We start from the raw sequence: 21,497 nt of genomic DNA, 5'->3' as shown, positions 1-21,497 counted from the left end.
AGGAAAATAAACGCAGCCTTGAGCCTACCAATGTTGTGGTCTTGTGGAGCTTGATCACCTCCTCCTCTGTTGAGTTTCTCAGCTGTCTTTAGAGTGTTGTACCAGAAATATAAGAAGTGAAGAAATAGTAGAGTAATAAGACTCAGTAAATAATCAATACACCAGGAGGCATCAGCGTAGTGTCGCTGGATCAGTACGACACACGTCACTAAACAGATTTATTCACACCTGGTTATATACACATCATCATAACAAGCATTTCCGGTCTGGGATTTGTTACTTCACAATAAGAGTTTATCAATAATAAAATATATATATACATTTCAGATCATAATGTTATTGGATATATTTTATTTTTCATAAATTTATCTTATATACATTGTCTCCCGTCTCTTCACAATATAATACAAAACGCAATTCAAATGCATATATGTCTCTTCAAACAAATCTTTAAGCATTATGTCATTACTCGTTTCAATAATCAACTTAAATACACATTTTATTTTCATATACTCAATAATAAATAGCAATAAATAAATCAGAGAATCAGATATCACTCGAAAACAAATGAACATTTCTTTCCCTTTGGTTTCTTTTGTGTTCTCATCTTCTTTTGCATAGCTGGGTTTTGAGTACTAGTGTGATTTTCAGTCCAATAATCATGCACCATCCCGTTTCTGTCCCCCACTGCTTTCTTGCTTGCATCCCCCACTGTTTTCTTGCCCTCTGGCTGTCTGACTCGTAACCTGTAGGAATAGTCCATGTTCGTCGGGACATTTTCTGCACTGACAGTTACATAGTCACTCAAATATGCTGGCTTCAACCTCACTCTGGGAGGGTAAGGTGTCTGCTGTTTAGCCTCATTTTTAGCCTGTCCCTGATCTGACTGCACAGTCTGGTTTGCCTGAGGTGTAGCTACTACAGCCTCGTGCACTTGCTGCTGAACCTTCCCTCGTGGTAGGAGTGGAGGATTTCTCTTAGATCTACTCCTCCATCTCGGCACATCAAAATCATCATCATCATTAACAACAGGCATTTCAGTCTGTGTCTGGTGCTCTACAATGGGTGGGGTCACACACTTCAACCTGTGCGTCTGCACTTTACCATTAGCAATACATTTCTGGTCGTTCACAGTGTTCAAATAATGCAGTTTCTTGTACAAATATATTTTGAACCTCGTATCTCTGCACTTCAGAACATTTTTACCTTTCTGGAAAATGACAGTGGCACCTCTGGTGGTTGCTGCTTGCACCGAAAACATGTCCTGTGGATATGTAGGAATGTACAATGCATGTCTCAGGGTAGTTGTGTGGCGCTGCCACCTGCTGTCGATCAGAATCACCTTCGCATCTCCTCTGCACTCCACCAGTCCCCGACATCTCGTACCGTCAGCCAACTCCATACAGTGTTCTTTAGGCTGGAAACTGCCGTTGAAACTCGTGAACTTTGTGATGATGTGGGAAGTCGCTCCTGTGTCGACCATCAGACCCGTCTGTCTCACACGATCACGATGCCCTCGTTCGGCTCTCACTCGTTGAACTAAGGCATCACAGTCGCTCACCCCAAATGAGTACTCGTGCTCTCTGCCGTTCTTCTCTGACACTCTCCGCGCCTCATCTCGCCGCTGTTGTCTCCTCCTTCTGCAGACCGCGTACCGGTGTGTATAACGTTGACAGTATTCGCACCACTCCTGGCGATCACACATTTTGGCTATGTGCCCTCTCACACCGCATCTGTAGCACACCGTACCGCCACCAACACTCACAGTCCCTCGCCGGTCATCTGCACTTTCCTGCTGCTGCACTGCATGGATCTGGGTACTCATGACACCGTCATTTCCTGATGCTGCTGCAGCCGGCTCTTTGACTGTATAAAAGGCTCTCAAGATCTTTAGTGCCTTGCGTCCATCATCCGTCGCTGCTCGTGTAATGAGTGACAGGCTCTTGCTGTCCAAAAACTGGACCAGCTCTCCATATGCCAAAGCATTCTTGTCCTCGTAGGGCACATCAACTACTTCAACCTCAACGGGTGGCTCGAGATCTTTCAGGACGATATCCTTCAACCCCTGTAGTCGCAGATGTCCCAACATCCTCGTCCCACAGTAAATATCTCTCAGCATCTCCGTCGAAACACAATCTTGACCAATTAGTCTGACCACTCGAAGCAGCCCGCATGGTTCGGTTCTTCTGTTGTTAGCCTAACTCGAGACTAGCTCGGCAAAGCACGCCGACAACAAACTTTCCACCACGTAAATAAATCTGGTCTCTCTGGGCCCATAACCTGTTAAGTTTCACAGCTGTCTTTAGTGTGTTGTACCAGAAATATATGAAGTGAAGAAATAGACGAAGGAATAATAGCACTCAGTAAATAATCAACACATCAGCATAGTGTTGCTGGATCAGTACGACACACGTCAGTGAACAGATTTATTCACACCTGGTTATATACACATCATCATATAACAAGCATTTCCGGTCTGGGGTTTGTTACTTCACAATACGAGTTTATCAATAATAAAATATATATACAATTCAGATCATAATATTATTCCAACATCCTCCTTTCCCCAAATTGCCAATCCCAATAAATCCAAAAGTAGTGTGAATACTTACACAGCCTAATTACTAAAGGATCAGTCTCCGAAATCTGTCAATCTTTGTCAACTCAAAGCTCAGCACGTGTTGACAACGCATTGTAAACAGAAGCCGTGTGTGTGTGTGTGTCACCAAAAGTGGTGACCTATAGAATCCTGTACATTAGAATCATCACGCGATCCTCACCCCTACAAAGATGTCATTAATTAATGGTCTTGATTGCCTATGCGTTATACAGGGTGAAAAACGTGAAATGCACAGGCTCATCTTACAGGCGATAAATATCGATTCTGAAATTTTTAAACGGTTCGATGTGACTTTTCCATAGTATCGATACTATCGATACTGGCCGGCTCCGTCCTCCTGTTGGTTGAGACATGCTCGCACACACAAAGAGTACAGTCCCCTCCCTTCTGAGCCTTGAGGGAGTCAGAGTCCTCCTCCTGACTCTCTCAGACAGAACGCACAGCCTGTGCAGCACGTCAGACTACAGACATTGTCGTTCTGTGACAAGTTCTGTCTCCCTGCTGTGTTAACGTAGCTGGTCGCTCGTATTTCTTTATGTAAGATAAAGAATCCGATGTACACGGAGAGCTAAAGAGGACAGTTGCCAAAGCCTGCACACAATTACATCCTACTTGTTGCTGTCATAGCGATAAGCTACCCTGCTGAAAAATCCAGTATAGACCAGCATAAGCTGGACCAGCAACTTTCTTGCTGGTCTTAGCTGGTGACCAACTTTTGCTGGTATTAGCTGGTGACCAGCTTTAGAGTGTGTTTTGGACGCCATCTTGCTTGTCTTAGCTGGTGACTGACCAGCTAGCTTTTGCTGGTCCATGCTGGTTTAAACTGGTAGCTAGAATTTATGCTGGTCACCAGTTTATGCTGGTTTGCTGGTTTTAGCTGGTATTTTGATGGTTTTGCTGGTCACCAGCTTATGCTGGTTTTAGCTGGTGACCAACTTATAGTTTGTTTTGGGTTTAGCTTAGGTCTTGCTGGTGAATTTCAGCCAGATTCCCATGGTATTAAAAAATCACACCTGTGTTAAGTGAGGGGCACTAATATATTAAGTGTGTGTGTGTGTGTGTGTGTGTGTGTGTGTGTGTGTGTGTGTGTGTGTGTGTGCGCGCAACGCCGTTTCTACTGTTATGTCAGACTGGGCGCACAGCGCTTGAGAGAGAGAGAGCGAGAGAGAGATTGAGGGGGAGGGGGTGGAACCCCATTCATATACTGTACTTGCCAGTGCAAATAGCGAAAATAGCTGGCCTTCCTACATAGGGGCGTCCCCGTGGAGTGGACCCTTGGGGATCACGGGGGTCCACGTCTCCGCAAAGGAGGAGACGCTGCCTTCATTTGTCCCCGAAATGTCGATTGATATTACTTTAATAACAATCAGCTGATCTACAAGCTCAAAGCGCTGCAGCGCTTTGAAAATTTGACATGTCAGGTATTCTGTCTGTCTTTCACGCACGCACGCAGACATGTCACAGACCACCATATAACCATATTCATTCATTTGGTTCCAACCGTTCCATTATGGTCAACACTTATGATATGCTATTGCATTCTTCCAACTAAAGATTTAAATATTAATCTGGCAGCTCCGAAAATAGCAGATGCAGGGTGGGCGATATGGACAAAAGTTTTATCACGATATTTTTTCAAGCTTATCGCGATACACGATATTATCACGATATTTTCGTGCGCGTTTCTTTATGGTTATTTTTCAAGTTACTTAACAGTACAAGGTAACAACATTTTAAGAAATACCATTTAGACTGTATTTAGACATTTAAATATCATGAGAAACTCCTCATCGGTATGTGCACGAGCACACACATACACACACACACACACGCCACACTATTATAATGTAGCTGTCAGCAGAAACCGCTTGTCGTCCTTTTTTATATTTTATGTCTTGCAAATGTATGCTACCATACTATAGCATCACACAAAAGCAACAGAAATAGTAGATCCGCAAGCTCTGCTTATCGTCTCTGTCGGGTGGAAATCCAAAACTGCACAGGTGGTCATTCAAATGAGTCCCAAAAATTGTTATGAGTCCCATATTAGTGTGGTCAAGTTTTTTGAGGGCACAAGGCCAAGTGCCAGGGCATGAAGGCCATCAATGAAAACAATGATTTTAAGTCCCCGGTCATCATTATTTTAGCTTAAAAGGATGATTTTTTTTTTTTAATTTAAAGGCGAACATTGGTTCAGAACAGTGCTTCTTAAATAAATAATCACAGCTTTAAATAACAAAATATAAGTAGCTACTGTTGTAAAATATTGTAAACATGTCTAACATGGAGTCCCAGTGCAGAGATGAAAATCATAAATGTCACCCTGGGCTAATTCATATACATTTAATTTGGGGGTCCTTGAAATTAAAATGGCTGAGGATCACTGGATTGAACTGAGTTAATTCACAGAAAATACAATGACAGACAGCCTACATTCATATATATAGCCCTATGTTTCTGTTCTGCCTCGTCTGTTTTTGTTATGATATTGTCACAACTGTGATTGATATGTTCCTTGTTTTTAATTTTTTTTTGTTTATACTGTGCAAATTGTTCAGCACCTTCTAACTTTGTTTCTTAAGGTGCTTTATAAATAACATTTAATTTTACTTACTTACATAACTTGAATGAGGGCTTGGTTTAGAAAAGATTATTTTGTGCTAAAGTAATATATTGAATAACATGTAGATGTTAAGGCTAAACTGGCATATGGCATTGTGGGGGTGCAGGACTGAGGACTCTGGAGAAAAGTCATGTGTAAAAAGCATTTTGTACACTTGTGCGCTTATGAACATTTACCACGTTATGTCCGCATTGATAGAGAAATTAATGATTATTAAGAGAGCGACGCGTACAGTGAGCGCGCTCCTGTGCTTGGCTACTAGCGTTTGGCTAGCGATATTAGCCGTGGCCACGGACAATTTACTCTGTCAACTAACGTAGCAGACGATAGCTTGGTAAATGGTGGAGGAGTCCTGCAGTCTATGCTGTTGCGTGGTGTTGTTTCGTGAGTTTATATCCATGAAGACGAGTCACGTTGGTCTTAACACACGGGCTCTGTCTGTGTGACAGACGTGGAATTATTTTTGGGAACTATAACACGTCGCCCTTCCTCGACATGAGCTGTTTACTACATGAGGCACAGCTCATGTGAGCGCAATGCTGTTTCCCCCTCTGCCTAGAAGAAAGGGGGCGGGGACTTTGGGAGTGCTGAGAACTCAACAGAGTTATAAGCAAACCACGCCGTCCATTGGAGTGCCGTAGCAACGTGTGGTTAGCTTGTAGATCTTTTATTTTTTGTGAACGAAACCGTCGTACTGCAGAAGTAAAAATTACGGCATAGAACTGCATATATAGAGTGTGCATTCACTGTCTGATGCAGCACATTTATCGTGATGGAAATGATAACTCTAAAAAGCCATATCGTGGAGACGTTGTATCGTCCCGACGATAATTATCGCCATATCGAACACCCCTAAGACAGCTCACAACAACACGCTGAGGACGCGACGCGTGAATGTATAGATTGGTTATATGGTGAGCCTCGTTAAGCCATGGATGCATGGTGCTGGGCACCCCTCGACCCCGCGTCCCTAACCAAGCCAGGATGATGAAAATGAATGAATATGCTAAATACATATGTCACGTTATTCATGTAATGCAGTAAATGACATGGCACGGACTGGCTCAGAAAATCGCCCTGCATCATTATATCAAAACCAGGCCTATACTGAATGTAGACAATTGAATTCCATTACTTTTGGCCATAATATGTTTAGTGGTTTACGGTTTAAATATCAGTGCAAATAATGTGTTCTAAATGCATGTGTTAGTTGAATTTTGATTATTGCTTGTCAAATGTTTTAACTAGCCTAGCCCTATTTAATCTGATTGGTAAATGGCTCTGCATGCATGCTGCTTCTGCATCCCGATTAGTTTAAAACAAATGAACTAGACCAATAAAATAGTAGGCTAATACTATTTTAATAATAATACTAAATAATAATAATACTATAATAATAATAATAATAATACATGCTAATTATTATTGAACGGTATACACTATGGTACACTATGTAAGCTTGTAGATATGTTTATTTTAAGCATGCGCCGCCGCCGCCGCCACCACGCAACATTATGACGAAGCCTGCGATGCATGAGTCAGAATCTGTGTGTGTGTGTGTGTGTGTGTGTGTGTGTGTGTGTGTGTGTGTGCGCGCGCGCGCGTGCGTGCGTGTGTGTTGCGCACACATGTGCACACATGTGTGCTATATATGTTACTAGAATTTCATGCCCGCTTCGCGGAACACTCAATCCCAGAGTTACTTCGCCACGCACTCCGCGGCAGAACTGTATGTAATCGCGCCTGTGTGTGTGTGTGTGTGTGTGTGCATGCAATGAGAAGCCAGTTTGCATGGAAACTCACTTAACCAACGTCCACCAGAGGGCGCAAAATTACAAAAAATAAAAGCACAGTTATGAACAGAACATGACAGTGAGAACATGACAGTGAGCACAGGCTATAGTGGCCACATGCCACATGTTTTCACAGGCTGGGGCGCACATCCACGTGACCAACGCACCGCACGTCTTTTGCCACATGTTTTCATAGGCTGGGGCGCACATCCACGTGACCAACGCACCGCACGTCTTTTGGCCACGTGACCAACTTTACAAATATATAATAGATAGCTCTATGGGAGAGACGCAGAGACAGAGACATATTTATTTAAAATCATCCTGTCTCGCACGTAGGCCTATAGAGCCAATGAACGATCTGGCTGGCTTACCACATTTGGAGCGAATTTCTCTCTCTCTCTCTCTCTCTCTCTCTCTCTCTCCCTCTCTCCCTCTCTCCCCCTCTCTCTCTCTCTCTCTCTCTCTCTCTTACCTCTCTCTCAGCACACGCAAGCAATTATATCTACAGTATAGCCTATATAAAAATTGTAGAATTCATTCACATGTTTTCTACATACACTTTTCTACACAAAACGTTTTGTTATTCAAATGCAATCTAGTTGATTGCTGTGCTGTGATATCAATCAGACGGCAAATGATCATTGAGTAACGTTAGCTCTGACTCGCACATTATGTGAGATCACATTGTGACGGCCCTGCCCCTTCTGCCTCACTGTAGGCTAGCCAGCAACCTCTGTGATGGCAGAGTGGAGCAGGCTGTCAGCCCAATTGTGCTCACCTGAGGTGGGCGGAGCTTAGGGCACTATATAGGGAGCTCTCCTGGCTGCACTCTCTCTCTGTCCTCCCTGCAAGCAGGACCTGCTACAGGTTGCCACCTGGCTCAAGGGCCTAACCGACCTTTTGTTTGAGTTATGTTTTGCACCAACTAATACGCACCCACCACACTCCACACATCCATACACTGAAGACATTACTGATAACTGATATCCTCACAACCCACACTTCATTATTTGCTATTCTTTAATTATCTTATTATAATAAATATCATTACAAAACGTTTATGCTCTTGTGTGGACTCCCTGTTTTGCCATGCATCCCCTAGTGCATGACAACATATAAAAGGCGTTTAATATAGCCTATATGATCTAAGCTCTCTCTCTCTCTCTCTCCTTGTAATGACAGGACAGGAAAAAGCAGCAGCCTCTGTGTGTACCTGTGCGTAATGTGACTGGAGATAGATTGGAAGACAATACAGTCTTGGCTGACAACACCAATTGAAAGTAGAGTTCCTAAGACTTATGGCAAATTTTTAATTTTCAGAATCGCTTAAGACATGAGCGAGATATGCCTTAGTAAAATGTCAGTGGTCTTGGCTACCAAAATGTATTTGTGTGCGGCGTGCGCTCTGCGACTGGCGCGACGGCACACATATACTTTCATAATTTTCATTCATTTTTCAGATCATTGTCATTGCAGTACAAACCATTAAATATAGCCTATATTAACTTCATAGACTATATACAATATGTGACATATTTATTTCACCTGTATTATTGTGAGTTGATCAAAACATTATAGCCTAATGCTTGTCTTGTAGCCTATACGCTATATAGTGTTGTTGCCTGATCTGTCTGTCTGTCTGTCTTAAGCAACACATTGAACAAGCTATATGATTTCTGCAGGTGGGGGGGGGGGGGGTATAGACCCGCTGCGACCGCCCAGCGATAATCAACCGCTGTCCGCTGCTATGCGTGAGCTTGTAGATCAGATGCCGACAGACAGACAGACAGACATAGGGTGGACATCCTGAATTGGGACACCCTTAGCAAGCGCCCAAGATGCAGACATATCCCTAGTAGAGTGAACCCTCAAGCCCCCTGGGGGCTCCACTCCTCTCTCGGCGTATGCCAAACTAATGGCTTCCACAATCCATTGTGAAAGTCTTACCTTCGTTATCGGTTTTCCCTTACTTTGGGAACCCCATGACACGAACAGTTGATCCACATTCCTGAAAGGAGCAGTTCTATCCACATAGTGTCTCAGCGCTCTGACCGGGCATAGGCAATTCAACCTCCTATCTTCCACAGAGGAGAAAGGTGGCGGGTGAAATGCCATCAGATCGACCGGGGCGCAGCCAGAGGGGAAATTCTTAGGTAAGAACGCAAGGCTCGGCCTAATAGAGACTCTAGAGTCGTTCCCGCTGAATCTCATGCAGCTCGGGTTGACTGAAAGCGTATGTATGTCGCTGGCTCGCTTTGCAGTCGTCAAGGCGACCAGCAGAGCAGTCTTTAGTGTGAGGAACTTCAAGTCCACTGTCCCCAGTGGCTCGAAGTGGCCCTGTGAAAGGGTGTCCAGTACTAGGCGTCCCATGACGGGACCAGAGATCTGGAAACTGGACAGGCTCGCCTAACGCCCGCCATGAAACGACGGACTAGCAGGTTCTCACCTACTGTCTTGCCGTCTACCCCCACGTGGTACGCCGAAATGGCCGCCAGGTTGACCTTCACAGAGGATTGGCCTAGACCTCTGTCCAGGAATTCCTGCAATAAGGTCAGAACGTGCCTCACTGAAGCCTGAAACGGGATAACCCGTACAGGTCTGGCCGCACACCAACGTTCGAACACGGTCCAGGCCGTGTTGTATCGTTGTCTAGTAGACGGGGCTCTCGCCCCTAGAATCGTCGTGATGACGTTCGGGGGCAGGGCTTCGGCATCCAGGTTCAGCCCCTCACGGGCCAGACCCAGAAGTCCAGGTCCTGTGGACGTGGATGGAAGATCTCCTGCCCCGCTTGAGTGAGCAGGTCCCTCCGCTGCCAGGGCTGGTCGTACAGGAGTGGGACTATGTCCGACCTCCAAGACCCCCAAGTCGGGGCCACCAGTAGCATGCATAGGCCCTGAGTCCTCACCCTGGCCAGGGCGGGGGGGATCAGGGGCAGAGGAGGGAATGCGTAAAGCAAGCCCCTCGGCCAAGGGTGCGCCAACGCATCCATGCCCAGAGTCGGGGACCCTGTCAGGGAGAAGAAGTACTGACACTTCGTGTTCCCTTCTGATGCGAACAGGTCCGCCACCGGCATGCCGTACCTGGCCCATATCTGAGCTGCTACTTCCTTGTGCAGTGACCATTCGTGGTAGCGGAGTGGACCTCTGGACATCAGGTCGGCTCCTGTGTTCAGGAGTCCTGGGATATGGCAGGCCGTGACCGACAGCAGATGCTCGTGGCACCATGTCATGAGCCTGTGTGCCCACGTGTGCAGGCGTAGGGATTTGAGCCCTCCCTGCTTGTTGATATAGCACATTGTCGTGGTGTTGTCGATTCGAACCAGAACGTGGCACCCCTGGATAAGCGGTTTGAAGTGCCGCAGGGCAAGGAAGACCGCCAGGAGCTCCAGATAGTTGATGTGTGCACGTCTCATGGCTCCGTGCCACACTCCTCTGGCCGTCCTGCCATCGTGGTGCATTTGACAAAAACCCTGGGGCTCAGGGACATCCCAAAGGGGAGGACAGTGTACTCGTACACTCTCCCCTTGAAACCAAACCTCAGGAATTTCCTGTGAGGTGGGTAAATGGGAATGTGAAAATAGGCGTCTTTCAGGTCTATCGACGTGAACCAGTCGTTCGGACATATGGAACGTACGAGGGACTTGGCCGTCAGCCTGAGTCAATGGTACCTCTCTGACGGCCTTCTTCTCCAGTAGGGACTGAATCTCTGTCTGGAGCACTTCTCCCGCTTGCCCACGAGCTTCGGAGAAGAGGACTTCTGCGAAAACGGTGGGTCTCATAGCAAACTGGAGCCTGTAGCCCTTTGCTATGGTGCGTAGAACCCAGGGGGATGCTCTGCACAGTTCCCACTGCGGTCGGCATCGAGCCAGAGGGTTCTCCGTGGCCATGGGGGCCTCCACTGTGGCAGTGGAGCTCCATGGACGAGAGAAAAATTGGGCATGACCCGTCCGGCTCGTGACGAGTGTGCCCGTTGAAACGGGTGCACTCGGCACCGGAAATAGGTCCCGTCTCATTGTGTCGGGAAACCCAGGGGTTTCCCTCCACAGCGAGCTCATGCCCCCCCGATATTGTTCTTGTTTGTGTTTTTTGGGCAAAGCCTTTATTACAGAAACAGGACAAAGTGCATTGTGTGAAAAACAAGGTGCATGTGTGCGAACAACATCTGCGGTCTCCATGGAGAGCCTCGTCCGCTGCAGGGGCGGCCCGAGTGTGAGGTCCGAGACCACTACATCTTGGCGGGAGCCCGGAGCGTGAGGGGGGCTGGAGAGACGTCTGTTCGCGTCTCTCTGAGGCCAGGCGTCGGTCACTTGTGCGGCCCAGAGCCGCGGCCCCGCCCGCGCTTGGTGGCAGCTGGAGGGTCGTCACGGCGGCGATCGCGATCCTCACGCTTGTGGGGGCGTGACTTGTTGCGGCCTGAGGGGGGCTTGGACGAGTCCTGCGAGGCGTCCCTGACCTGACGGGGCTTGAAGCTGGGGCGGTCGCCCGGTTTCCCGGGCGGACGCTGAGGCTGGCGTGGAGGTTGGCGTGGCGGAGGCTGACGTTTAGGTGGCTGCTGGATGTCCCTGAAGGCGTCAACCTTCTTCTGACTGTCCGCTAGGAGAGTCAAGACCTCCATGTAGCCTTCGAAGAGGCCTCCCGGTAGGATGGCCAGCTTCTGGAGCTTGCCCCTCACCTCGTCCTGCAGGTCAGGTGAAGCGTCAACCCGCTGAAGACGCCGCTGCTTCCGTCGGAAGGAAAGGGCAGCATGGACAGAAGCCCGGAGAAAGGATGGCCTGGCGAAGATGTTCGGGGCCCAGGCAAAAGGCACAGCTTGTGTGGAGGTCATCTACAGCCAGAAGGTTGGAGCATGACCTGTGGGGACAGACCCTCTGTGGAGTAGCTGCTAGGCTACTAGCCTTGGTGCTAGTGGATGCTGGGTTCTTGTCAGTATCCATGCTAGAGTGGAGTTTTCACAAACACTCAAGATAGCAGAGAAAACAAACCAACCACAGGCTCTTGCTAGTTAGAGTGGAGTTTACACAGAGCACTCAAAAATAGCAGATAAATTACTAGAACATGGGTTACTTTCGTAACCTAGCAGGGAAAGTACTAGAACTAGAGTTAATTGAACTACTAGGACCGTGGTCACTATCCGCGGGTTGTCACATGGGTTATTGTTTACACTAATAAGCCCAGTGGTGAGGCCTCGTCTTTCGGCGATGGCCTTGTAAAATGCGCTCCGGTTTTTACAGCGGGAGCGTGTAAAAGGCCGGAGGCGGAGAGTAGCTTCGGCGGCGAGTCAACTAACGTCTTTCAGCGGCAAGTTAACAAGGCTAGGCCGCGTCGGCGGTGTGTATTCAGCGGCGCGGAGCGTAGCGGCGAGTTAGCTAGTGTCTTTCGGCGTCAAGCTAACAAGGCAGGGCCGCGTCTAAGGCTCGTTGTGTAGGCGAGTGCAAGCTAGCAGGCAACCCGGTCTTACGGCGCGGGAGGAGGCTAACGTTGTGTACTAGCGAGGCTAAGTGGCGTCTCTCGGCGCTGCACCAGCGAGCTAAAACTAGCCGAGGAGGACCGCTAGCTAGAGCTAACGACCGGAGGGAGGAAGCTGGCTTAGCGGGCTAACAAACTCAACACTGCACAAGACCTTTGTTACGCTTCTCAGCGGCCGGTAAACACTTACGTGGTCTTTTGCAAGAGACGTGTCATCGTGAAGAGGGCTACCGGAGGGTTTGCAGAACACTGTGAATCTCTTGGTACAAGCCGATGGCCCGTCTTTGGTGAGATACGGTTTCAACAGGTAATAACAAACAGGTAGCGTGGCTTAACGTGCATTCAGCAAGCAGAAGACAATCGGAATGACCCGTGTGGTATGATGGGTACAGTACGTTATCACCCCGGTGGGAGGGGTGATCATGCCATGGGCGGGTAGAAGTCCAGACCAATGAAATTGTTCGTGAAGTATATGGTTTAATTCTGTGTGTTCGTGCCAGATATGGCACTCCCCATAGGGCGATTCACTGAGTGAAGGAGTTTATAATAACTTAACATTATATTACTCATGTTGGCTATTCAACATAATATCTGGTCGCCAGTGATGGGCAAGAGACTTGGAAAATGTAGTAAGCTACACTACCAGTTACTCTCTATTAAATATAGCTCAACTACAACAAAGCTATCCCCAGAGAATTGTAGCAAGCTACACTATAACTCTATAAGCTACATGGCAAAAGTAGCTAGCTACATGGAAACTATTTTTTATTCATGTTTTTATTCAAGCTGGGACTCGATTACAATCTTTTGTCTAATTAATTAGAGGCTTTGTAATGAATTAATCTTGTTTAATCACATTTTAATCGCATATCAATATTTGACCTGAGAACAGTGAGAAACCTTTTTTGTCATGTTTTGTTTTGTATCCCAGTGAATCAATGAATAGTGACTATGGAATTCCACTCATTTTCAACATTTTACTCATTAATTCATTAATATGCCTTTGAGTTGTTGTGTGGAAATAATAAAAAGTCCCCCCATTCTTTGTTGCCTAGAACTGGAGGTCTGAAAAAACTGTAACATTATGAAGTACATCTGTGACATCACAAAGATGTAGGCTACATAATATTACTGTTTTTCCCCCAGACCTCCAGTTCTAGGCAACACAGAATGATGAATAAAACATTTTTATAGTGCCTATATGAATAGTCAAATGTGCTTTGCGTGGTGGGGCATGAGAAATCAAATAATAACAACTTTATTTGGGGGGAAACACTTAGACAAAGAGATACAATCAAAAACTGTGGAATGAACTGCTGAGGTATGCATTTCACATGGGGTTGGGGCAGACCATTGTCTGACCACGGCACGGACTTCCACGCTTACTGCTTCATGAAGTAAGCTTCAAGCTTGACAGCTTCGTGCTGTGGTGATCTCCCCTGCGAGACGTATTTAAGCTAAAGCAGCTTCAGTTTCTGACAGTTTCTGAACTGCCCCCAGCACTCCTATGAGACACAGTCCGAGTAAAAAAATAGATTGTGCAATATTTTCATGATTATTAGTGAGGACCTATTATATGAACATTTGAAAAGTGGTGAAGTGGTCCTTTAAGTATTTGGCTTCCGACCTCCATCTCTAAATATTTGTTCCAGGGACCCTCAGAAGCAAAGATTTGATTTTAGGGGGGCATGACACGGCCCACAAATATCATTATGCTATCTACATCAAGTACATTGTGTACGTTGTGATGATAAAGCAGTCTGGGGCATATTGTATTTATAATGTACTAATCTACTGTATTGATACGGTTCCTCCCACTCTTCCCTGCCTGCATCTCCCCTATCACCACTAAACCTAGGCACCAAACAAAGTCAGTAGAAGTGTGGGGGCTGCAGCAGCGACAAACGCAATTCATTCCCGACTAAATCTTTTAGTTACACCAACGTTCATACTGTAGTAGCTTGTTTTCATGCTTCATCAAAATTATGTAAATCACCATAGTTGCATAGTAGCACCTAATAAAGGGTTTGAAATGTCCGTGCTGCTTCAGTGTAGTAGCACCTAATAAAGGGTTTGAAATGTCCGTGCTGCTTCAGTGTCCTCTCCTCCTAGATCTACGAGCTCATAGCATTGCACTCAGGGCCGCACTATGAGCTTGTACATCTGCTATTTTTCAATAGCCAAAGTTTAAATTTAGCCTTAACTGGCTAAATACAAATTGAAAAACTAAATGAACAAGGCTGAATTTACTATCAAAACAAGACGGATGTAACCGACAATCTACAATCAAACTACACTACAATCAAACTTACCTTTCTCAATTGTTCACGCAACTCATAATCTGCCATGTCATCCAAAACCGGTTTGCATCTTTCTGGCCCTCCCACTATGCTGTCAAACAGGGTTCTGGACAGGAAGTTTGGAGGTGGTCCACCATGGACCAGGCAAGCGGCAACAGCCCTCCTAGCCCTACAAGCAGAACCCAATGCTACTGAAGTTTCTGACATTTTTGTGACCCAGATAGCATTGGGTCCTATTCCACCTCCACCCTGCCACCGGGTACGCACACATAAATAAACGTAAATACCTTCGGATACGTCCTTCTGCGCTCTTTGACAGGTTTTTTTCCGTTTGAATGTGTTAACTATAAGTACCTATAAATACCGCTGCGAATATGGCGTGGAAGCCGTTAAGTATTTTTAAGTGGTGCAACCACTTCTACATCCAGCTTTGTCCGTGTACCTGTGTACCTGTGTGTGTGTGTCTTTGAGCACGAGTATGTTACGTATTTATACCAGTAGGGGGAGCCAGAAACAGAGAGAGGGCTAGTGCTGTGTCTGTAATGAGAGAGAGAGAGAGAGAGAGAGAGAGAGAGAGAGAGGGGGGGGGGGGGGGAATTGCACCACTTGGTTCACACAGGTGTGATTTTAATCTATGTTTGACCGATTTGGTCGCTTTGATTCTTCTTTTCCTTCCTTGTTTATTGACACCTCATTGTACCGCCTAAATCTGGCTAGCTAGTGGTGCTATAGCTATGACAGAGCAGATCAGAGGCAGGGACCTAGCCGGCACAAGCCAACCCCGCAGCGGGAGGCGGTACAATTGGATGTCAATAAACAAGGCAGGAAGAGAGGAATCAAAGCTTCAAAATCGGTCGAACAAAGTAAAAATACTTCACGGCTTCCGCGACACAAGATAATTTGCAGCGGTATGTATAGGTACTTATAGTTGACAGATTCAGAATAACTCAAACGAAAAGAAGCCGTCAAACGGCGCAGACATGACGTTAACGACGATATTTATGTCCGCGTTCTATCATTTCTCTTTTCATTTTTTTTTTATATTCCATGATTTTGTAACCCAGTTTTTCTTATCGCCCAGTGCCAATTATCTAATTAATCCTGGGCGCTACACTTCCTCTGCCAACCTGGGGGGGGGGGGGCAGTGGACTGACCTCATGCCTCCTTCTATGCATGAGGAGTCCAAGCTGCTTCTTTTCACCTGACAGAGGGGAATTTCCCCGGCTGGACATTCCGACCAGTTCCTTTCCCCTCCATCAGGCGCCCCGGCTGGCCAGGGGGAGGTAGTTTTAGAGACCAGGATTACGGCATGTTTTTGTGAGGGTATCTAGTACCTAGGGGACACGGGGAGAACATGCAAACTCCACACAGAAAGGCCCTATCGCCAACCCCCGCCTCGGGTATGGGCACTGATGACGCGGAGGAGGGAACACGCCGCCAGCGCCCACAGCTTCCCCAGCGGGAATCGAACCCAAGACCTTCTAGCTGTGAGGCGACAGCACTACCAACTGTGCCACCGTGCCCCTGCGTTCTATCATTTCAATACGAAAACACAGTAACGCACAGGGACCCTACGCAAAGCGACATCCAAATTTCAGAAAAGCTTTACGGAGGGTTCCGAGAGGGGCTACAGCCCTCCCAGCAATGAAGTAACGGTCTTCTTTAATAGCTTGAAAAATAAATGTAAAGTTAAGATTGCATTTGTGCATGCATGTGAAATAGCTTTAGCCTTTAAGTATAGTTTTACGTACTGTAGGTTAGGTTTAGGCAGTTTTACTGAGGTTAGGTTTAGGTATAGTTGCAAAAACAAGCACTGCAAGTGGCCAATCAGCAGGGCTTTCCTAGAACTGCAGTGGGATCTGATCACATGACATACCTGAAAGCTCTAGTGACAGGTTGAGGCTACCCTCCTTCCCTTCAAACATTCTTGATTGAACAAGAGCTTCCAGTAAGAGGCGAAGGAACTCCCTTCTTGGCCCACCAAGGTCCACAGCCTCTTCAGCCACAACTTGGTCGTCAGAAAAGCTAAAGGTTTTATTTTCTCACCACGTCCCTGTGGTGAGAAAATAAAACCTTTAGCTTTTGGAGCTTAGTCCAGTGTGCGGACGTTACTTTATTTCCCTTTTGACTGATACCTGTCCATTTAAACCGGGCTGCCCCAAAGAAATAAAATAAATTAGAAAACAAATGTTTAAGAATTTGTGACACAGGCCAGCACTTTGGTCCTCAACTCGATTTTTACAGATTACAGATTATTACAGATTATTAAAGTACAGAATGTAAGCTTTCATATGATGTATCATTCAATGAAATTGGACAATAATTGAAGGAGGTATGACCATCTAAAACTTGTTGAAACAGATAACAGATACAGAGGCAAAGTAGAGAAATTTCCCTTCAAAGATTCTTCAGATTTTAGCACCTCTGGAATGGGTGTGACAATAGATGCTTGTCCACACCCCTAATGTCTTGCATAATCCCCCACCCACTAACCACTCCCCCACTAGGTTACCTGTCAATGACAGTTGAGTGGACACACTGTTTTACTTGAGTTAAAGTAAAGAAATGTAGGACTAAGTTGTTTAGTGTATGTTTTGTAATAATACAATCTAAAAAGTAGTAGGCTAACTGAGTTTTCAATGGATATAGGCTATGTAGTTTTAGACCAATGCTTTTACATTGTGTTGTAATTAGCTGCAGTAGGCTACACCATTTTATATACTTTAAGCAATCAAAGTCAGACAATTGACCCAGTATTTTAGATAAATAAAACCGACGCATCAGGCTATGATGCGTTGTGCGCTTGTAGATTTGCTATTTTTTAATAAACATCCGTTCACATGCCTGGTTTCTATTTAGTGTGCAAGGCTTACATCCGGTCTAAAGCCCACCCACTGTATGCGCTGATTTCCATACACAATCCGTATCCTCCCCTCACCGGATGTTGAATTAACAGTACTAACGGCCATATTTTGAGCGAGTTATGATTTAAAGAAAAGACGAGTGGTTTTGGCTCTTTGCGTGTGGAGGAGAAAAAAAAAAGAAGCATCGTAACACTCTTCCATGGCTATGAAGCAATACTAACGGGCAACGTTTCATTCGTTTTATACATTTTAGGAGTGAAAACATGTGTTTAGTAACACACGACACACAGACAGCTAGCTAACTAGGCTAGCTAGCTGTTAGCCTGTTGTTGTGTGATGGTGGAAGTCTATTCTCCAGGCTGGGAAGCGTATTTCAGTAGCTACGTGGTTTTGTTTATTTTCCTGTAAAGTATAACCCAAAAGCTCCTCCATACTATAGCCATGTTTACAAACACAGAAGCACGCTAATGGGCGGTGACCAGAGCGTGAAACCTCAGGACAAAGAGATCCCAGGACCAATCGAAAACAACATGCAAATCTCAGAACTGCGCTTCCCTGGCCCCAAAACATTGTTAAAAAACAAGCCTACTTTGACATATAAATGTATACGTTTAATTTGCCCAAATGAACAATCTGTTGGAATAAAAACCTTCTTCAACATTCAAACTCTGTTAATATGAAAAAAAAAGAAAATCACATAAAAATAAAAAACGATTTTATTTCGACCATTTCATTCTGGCGAGTTGAGGACCAAAGTGCTGGCCTGTGTCACATTTGAGAAAATTAGAAAACAAATGTTTAATAATTTGAGAAAATTGACGATCACAACGCAGCACAAAGTAACGCGTTGTGAGCTTGCAGATCTGCCATTTTCACTAGTTTGGGTCCCAGGCAAACGTCTTTCCTTTTTGGGTCACAGGCTAAAATGCTTGGGAACCATTAGCAGCCTAGGTGCCCAGAGCAATTAACTTACCTTACATCGTCTGGATTTTTTTCCAGGAATGCCCCCCTCATCCTAGACAACACAGTGGTGGAGTCCCATGTTTTTTCAAACTCGAAGGCACTAACGATATGTGACCTCTCATATACAGAGCTTGTTTCTCTCTGTGTTTCACGACATGGCATGATTCTAATCTGGACCATCTAACAGAATAATGTCTTTATTGAAGGTCCTGTGATATGGTGTTTGTGATCTGAAAAAACACAAAAATAAATGAGAAATCTAACCACTGATATTGATATGATAGTATAGTATACACAGCTCCTTCTCAAAAAAAAAAAGACACACACAGTCACACACACACACACACACACACACACACACACAATATGTATCATGCAAAAGTTCATTATCTTCCCCAATATAATTCAAGTTAAAGTTTTAAAACTATTTATATTACATGAGATGACTAAAATATAAGTTTTAACTTTTAATCCAAAAATGTCAACCATCTGAAAAGCATATTAATGTATGCAGTCAATGGGGCATGGGATGGAGGTGATAAACCTGTGGCACAGTTGGCGTTATAGTTTCCAGCAACGTCTCGTCATAGAGAGCCCCCTCTCTCTGATCTCTGCCCCCTCGCCGTGTTGTGGGGCAAACTGAACCATATCTGAACAGTGTGAATGATAATTCACACGCTTTGTGAAAATTACTCATTTGCAGACTAAAAATGTAACGGAAAACGAATGGAAGGACGAGGCTTGCTCTCAACATGCAAGTACAAGCTATTAGGATGGCTTCTACTTTGTCCACGAGAGGGCGAATGTATCCACCTCCCAGCTGGAATCCGAGATACTGCACTTCACTCTTGGCCCACTCACACTTTTGAGCATTCAGGGTCAGACCGGCTCCCTCAATGCGTGTCAGGACCTGCCTCAGGTGGTGCAGATGGTCGGACCAGGAGCTGCTGAAAATGGCGACGTCATCCCGGTAGGCAGCACTGAAGGACTCCAAACCTCTGAGTACAGTGTACATCAACCACTGGAATGTCACCGGCGCCCCATGAAGTCCAAATGGCATTACTGCGAATTGGTACAGTCCTGATGTTGTGCGGAACACAGTGTACTGCTTGGAGGTGTCCTCCAAGGGAATCTGCCAATAACCTTTGCAGAGGTCAAGAGTGGTTATTTATTTGGCAGTTCCCACACGCTCCACCAGGTCATCGATTCTGGGCATGGCGTAAGCGTCACAGCAGGAGACAGCGTTGATTTTCCTGAAGTCGATACTTAGCCGTTGAGATCCATCCTTCTTAGGCACCATAAACATAGGGCTGGACCACTCACTCTCAGATGGCTCGATCACCCCTAGGTCAATCATTGTTCGGATCTCCTCCTTAAGAGACACTCCCAACCTTTCTGGGATGCGGTATGGCCTCTGGCGAATGGGAGCAACCGATTCTGTTAGCCGGATGGTGTGCTGGGCCAGCGGGATTCGCCCTGGAGCCTCTCGGAGCAGCCCAGGCATCTCCCCCAGAATCCTCTGTAACTCCTGTTGCTGTCGGGATGGCAGGTGCTCCAGGCTCACCATCTTCCTCCTGGACCTGACGCACCAGTAACACTTCAGCAGGTGGAACTGCACGCTCCTTCCACTCTTTGAGGAGGTTGATATGGTAGACCTGGGTTGCTTTTCCCTTGTCTGCATGTGCCACCTCATACGTCACTGGTCCCATCTTCCTCAGCACCGGATAGGGCCCCTGCCATTTTGCCAACAGTTTGTGGCTGCACGTTGGGAGTAAGAGCAGGACTTTTTGACGAGGTTTCAGCTCCCTCTGCTGAGCCCGTTTGTCATATCAGCACTTCTGGTTCTGCTGCGCCCTCTCCAGGTTGTCTTTTGCCTCTGTGCGGTACTTCTCCAGGCGGTCACGCATTTGGAGTACATACGAATTATGTGACCATCTTGCGAGCTTCCTGTTCCAGTATACATGTATGTGCGAGTTGATAATGGTATTCATATTGAACGCAAACTAGACTTGTATGCTTTGTAATAGTTTTTACTCTACATATTCTTGGGCCATTTTCACTGTTATATCTATGATAAACATAATGGACAATAATACCATATAATGCCTTATGTATCAGGCATGCCATGGTAAAGGAATCCTGTGCCAAATGAGACTATATAATGGGATGAATCTAGAGTTGGAATACTCTCCATTCATCCAATTTGCATCTGCGATCTGCTTGTATTAAACTACGTTAAACACATCAACATTGCAGCTGTAGGCCAAGCTTGAATTTGCAAAGCTTTTGTTTCATAAAAATCCACGACATGTTATGATACTTTCTGACAAGAAAATTCTTCCAGGTTTGGAAGCACTCGTTTTTATTAACGGGCCGTGCTGCTGCTGCCTCCATTATGTGAACATTCGAAACAGGTGGTATGCGGGGCCGTTCAGGTATACTTTGACAAGTGCTTCCAAAATCTAACACTTATAAAAAGTATCACCTGCACAGACATTCTTGACAGAAAGTAGTTCATAACATTACAACATAACGTAGAAGAATGTAAGAATTGACACATTCTAGCAATACTTACTCGTGAGACAATAATTGTCCACCCGCACCCGCTGATTATGGCTGTTCCTCCCAGTTATTTTTGGGGATCTTGAAATACGTTTTCAGGACATGTCTGTCTACGTGAGGTCCAAAGCTGTTGTGGAGAGTTACGCATATCGGCAGCCCTGGTTGTGCACCCCCCCTGGCATCTCGCTCGTCCAGCAGTTCATCCAGAATGAATTGTGCACGGGGGAATTCGTGGCAACAGAGCGAGTCTCGTTCAGTCTCCATGTGCACATGCACCAGGAATCATTCCCGATGCGCTGCTCCT

Source organism: Protomyctophum bolini (assembly GCF_963924005.1).
Source record: "Protomyctophum bolini genome assembly, chromosome: 17".
NCBI lineage: Eukaryota > Metazoa > Chordata > Actinopteri > Myctophiformes > Myctophidae > Protomyctophum > Protomyctophum bolini.
The sequence above is the reverse complement of the archived record's forward strand: the minus strand, read 5'-3'. Positions refer to the sequence as shown.